We start from the raw sequence: 5,071 nt of genomic DNA, 5'->3' as shown, positions 1-5,071 counted from the left end.
CTACTACATTGCTGTGTGCAATGGCAAACGGTCAGTGAGCCACCCACAAAACATCTGTCCAGGTGACCACCCAGCTCAAAACAAATAAACCTTTAAATTTAGTATTTCATAATTTTTCCCTGTACCCTAACCTTGTATTTTATTAATTTCAAAGACACAGTGGCTTCGATCACGTTCCGACAATTCCCAAGAATTAACTAAACAAATGTTAATTAACACCTAACATAATTTCTGGGCACGAATCGAAAAATCTCACGTGAAAGCTCTATCTGGATTGCACTTTGAGTTCGACTAAACACACAGTTCATTAATTGACACACCACGCATGCATGCGTTCGATAATTGCATAAAGAAATCTTAATTACTTACAGTTTTTCAATAATCCAATAAATCTTCTCGTAAAAGTTTTGCGATATTTAGGCGCACTTAGAAATGACAAAAAAACATACGCTGATAGGTGGTAGGAACTTCACTTCTTTTTATGTTTTGTGTATGGGTATAACGTTACCAGTTTCGTCAAGCAGAAAAAAAGACAGCGGTGTCGTGTCAAGTGTTGATTGTACCGTATTCGGCCGCAATCGGTAGATTAAAGAAAAGTCGCGGATACTGTCGATACGGTATTTGTACGCAATTGTTTTGTTAATTTCAATCTAAAGTTAAAGTAAACTTATTATAATAATGACGAATTACGTCTTCCATCAAATAAATGGCTGACCTAGTGGCCGACTGCCCAACGTAACATCGTCTCAAATGTGCAACGCTCTCCGATTCTCACGAACAAGCAAGCCCCATTGCGACGTAGTCTTTCGTATTTAAAGGATCCACCACTTCCATCATAAAATAATTTCATTCTTTAAGAATTTTCCAATAAGCCGCCAATCACAATTAGGCTTGTCCACTGTGTCCTCACTTACTCCTAAATGACGCGCACATATTCGTAGAACACCTGCATATTCTAATCATGTGCATTAATTAACTTTCGCCTAACAACAAAACTTCTTATCGCAAACGACCAGATGTGTCTTACTTCTACTACATTGTCTAAATTAAACAATTTACAAAATGAAAATGAAAATTTAAACAAACATTACGCATCTACAAAAAATTCTAAAAGGAAACACAAACACTGAACCGCAAATTCAAGTAAAATGATCAACCTTTGTGCTTAATCGTTAAAATCTACCAGATTTACACAAATTGAAACTATTTCTATGTGCACCCAATTCTTAATTTTTTCCCACTTCTTCGCCATGTTTCCACCAATCCCAGTACTTCGTGTCCCTCAAATATGCTACCTCCGCCACTTTCCATAACCTAAATTTATGTCCTTTTTCCCTTTTATCTGCCCTTGTATTCTCTATTTTCGCTTAATTAAATATGTGCATAAATATATTTGTAGACTTAACTTGTAAGATTTAACTAAGTTAAATCATTGTTTATTCGTTAAATGAATAAACAAAGGTTAAATTAAGTAGGGTTGCACATATCCTCCATTCAATTAATTAATTAATTAGGTAATTAAATACAGCTTGTATTAGTATGGACATTCAATTCCGCAAAGTAATTCTCCTCCAACGTCTGTTGAAGTGTAGCGTTTCTTATTATCAATCAATCTAATCTAGATCAATGAATGCATTTGTTCACTGAGGGAGAAAAGCGAACTGAAAGATTAGATGTCTTTTGAAGGGACCTTGTAGTTGAAGGCTTTGAAGTCAGAAGTGAAACACATCCGAAGTGCGGAGTACCGGATAAATATTTAATCGAACGTGAGCAAACTTGGTACTTACAAAGGGCGGAAAGTTTCAAATGCATGTACCCACTAAAAGTAGAAAATCTTTTAGAAGCTTGGCGGCTTTGTATAATCGCAAAAGTATCCAAACGGTTAAACTGGTACGTTTCCCTCAAGTTGCGCTCTATACCACCTCAAACTTAATGGAAACTGGTTTAAATATTTTATTTTTTATATTTAAAGGCCGACATTAATACTTTTACACTTTTTCAGGCTATTATTTGGATAAGATGAAGTGGAGGCGTTAACAACAATACAACGGTGGTGAGTGTTTATTATCAAGTACCGACACTTTAAAGAAACATTATGCTTAAATCACTGCACTTTGCAGTAAAATTTTGTTTTAATGTCTTTAGCATGTTTGTTATCTAGGGTATATTTTACATTTAAAATACATTATCTCTTTGACAGCGTAGCTAAATTATAGCTTTTACTTTTTCAGCACGTGATCAGGTTTATCCTTTCACGATCTTTTGCGGAACTTTGAATAAAATTTCCAGAGAAAATATCAACTAAAATCCTCTTTAAGATAAGTGGAATACCCCGTTATAGATTTTATTTCGTGAAACGTTCCAATTTTCATTGCCACTGGTTTCCTTCTCATTGTCAAGGGTGCTGACGTGTATTTTAGTTTCAGCATTGATTGACGTGAGAGCTAATCAATAATATAAGCGGTTCCAAAAAATAGCTTGCTTTGTTTATAATGATATTTTGGCAATTTAATCCATATTATGCGAAATTCTTGATTAATGTTATTTACGGGTTCCGTCCCATTTACAAGTAAATCTAAGTTGGGTTTAAAGGAAAACCGCCAACTAATTTCAATATAAGTTGTCAGAATTTACTTAACTTATGTATAGCGTATGTGACCATGCATTGGTTATGAAACAACCTGGTCTTCCATGAGTACAAATTCTACATCCTAATTCGAGTGTAATTTCAAGCTCAACTTTACGCCCAGGCGAATTACCAGTTTTATCAACTTTCGTTTCTGATCAAACTCACCTGATCTCCCAGACAGCTGACATTTTTAAGCGAATGCAAGGTCAACTTATAAACGGGGGTAATGTGTTATAACAGCACTTGGAATGAAGATAAGAAATTGGGTCAATAAATTAGAATTAAGGTTCATAATTATCGGATGATTCCTCTTCAAGGGTTATGTTTGTAAAGTTAAGCGTCATTTGTTAATAGATACATCATTGTCGTCACCTATTGATACATTATCATTTCATGGAAACGCGTTACGATTTTGTTTGAGTACGCTGATCTCCTTGTTTTGCTAGCGCATTCGATTACGAACCTGAATACAAGCCGTTGTGCTAAGCTATTCAAGCGTTAATTATTTCCACACCGAGTCCCATAACTCGGGGTTTCGTTTTGTTTTAGGGTAAACGGTTGAGGCGGTGGGAATATGCTACGAATTCCTACATCAACGTTTACATTAGCAAAGGTATAGTATATTCTATAACGAGTATGGAATAGAGTGTATTCCGCGCGAGTGGAAAGTTCGTCACACGAGCCGAAGGCGAGTGTGACGGTTCCACGAGCGTTGAATACCTATTCCTTACAAGTAATAGACATAATTTTTTCTACTACTACGACGAATTTTTGCAAAATATGTAAAACAAGCAGGGTTAACTATAGACAATTCACACATTAGTATGGACGTCTATGTACGGTGGGTTGGTATAACAGATCACTGTGGCATATTTGACAGATATTTGTCTAAATGGCTGTATAAACAAATTCCTCGACAATTTCTCTTCCCTCAATATTATCCCAGAAAAGGAAAACTAACTTTTCTGTGATATTATTTACAAATGTGCACATTAATTATTGAATGTGCCCTGTCCTGCGCAGTGTATCGGCGTGGATCATTTAGATTTAGATAAACATAACCATAAGCGATAAACGTATTCGAGATTGCGACCGGAATGTAATTCATGATGTGTATAAATACAAAATGCTACAAAGAGGACGTTATGGATGCAAATTAGAAATAAACATCATAGCACTACTCGAAAAATTTGTATGTAAGGTATCTACGAGTGTAGGTAACATTTTAGTGAGCATTATATTTTAGGTTAGTTTTAAAACTTCCTGGAGGAAATGTGTTCTGGATGACCAACAACGTTAACTGTTTTGATATGGATGTTCTTTTTGTATAGTGCAGTGAGGTACATTAATTCATTGTAGAATATGCAACTTGATGTTTGGTTGTAGGTATACCAACGTACGGGTTCCTCGTAATTGTAAACTTTCGTTGTACATTAGTTTTCGTATTGGGTATTCTAATTACAGTTCCACCTAAGTCCACCGATTTTTATGTTCCACAATTCGTGCTTACGACAAGCACCACTAATGCCAACTATAAGAGCAACCTGCAAATGTAAAATAAATATGATGTAACGAGTAACGATTTGAACGTGTAATGTTATAGTAGATATGAACTGTCGGGGGTGCTTTTTGAATAAACATTTTTACTTTGCTCGTTGATAGAATTTTTGACTTTTTAGGGAAATAGCCGCTGGATTGCATTTTTAACAAGGCCTGCAACTTAGCATAGCTGCTTATATCTACATTATTGTTCAAAAGTATCGTAGAGCACAGCATGGAATACGTTTTCCACAATGTGGATGCTTTAATTTACTGTGATAGTTTGCTAAAGTAAGCACTACGTTCTCTGAAAATGAGTTGGTTTTTTTCTTGTCCTCCACTCCAAAAATTTGCTGTATGTATGTTCGTACACTTTTAGTTTGTCGGGAAGTAAATTTTTTTGCGTGTTCTGCTTCCACGGTGATTTCCGGGGGAGTATTTGAAAGTTCCATTAAATCCTCACTGGCCACTGCTATTCATTTTCGCGCTACCGGTCCTTAAAATTTAATATCTGGCGCAAGCGTAATTAAAATTTTGACAGTTTAAGAATTTTGGTTTAGGATGTCCTGTTTTAGATGTCGCCACATGTGCTCATTCCATCACAAGAGCTAGAATGAAATTATTCCACTTCACTAGCAGAGAATAGGCGAGATTCTGTTGTTAAAAAACAAGCAAGTATGACGTGATTCTAAGGTAGTAGTAGAAAAAGATTTTTATTGTTTTATTTTATAGGCATTTTAATAGGTTTAAATGAGTAGGCTAAAGGCTATGGCTAACGCGCTATTGTGGCCACTTTGTCCGTCCGTCTGTCCGTCCGTCCGGTCGCTAATAGCTCTTCAGCTACTAGCTCTTTTCCTGAAGAGCTATTGTTCTACTTTTTTCGCTATTTAGTTCGTTATGGAG

At 35.8% G+C, this 5,071-nt stretch overlaps 1 long non-coding RNA gene across 1 annotated transcript; it reads left to right on the top strand.

The window, feature by feature from the left end:
- Positions 1-3,649: 3,649 nt before the first annotated feature.
- LOC116176827 lies at positions 3,650-4,823 on the top strand. The gene is made up of 3 exons (XR_004146530.1): positions 3,650-3,825; positions 3,876-4,690; positions 4,744-4,823. It is a non-coding gene; the product is annotated as an uncharacterized LOC116176827 (long non-coding RNA).
- Positions 4,824-5,071: the final 248 nt, after the last annotated feature.

The sequence above is a fragment of the Photinus pyralis genome, unplaced genomic scaffold, assembly GCF_008802855.1.
Source record: "Photinus pyralis isolate 1611_PpyrPB1 unplaced genomic scaffold, Ppyr1.3 Ppyr1.4_LG7, whole genome shotgun sequence".
In the NCBI taxonomy this organism is placed as follows: Eukaryota; Metazoa; Arthropoda; class Insecta; order Coleoptera; family Lampyridae; genus Photinus; species Photinus pyralis.
Note: the sequence above shows the minus strand (reverse complement) of the source record. Positions and strands in the feature narration are given on the sequence as shown.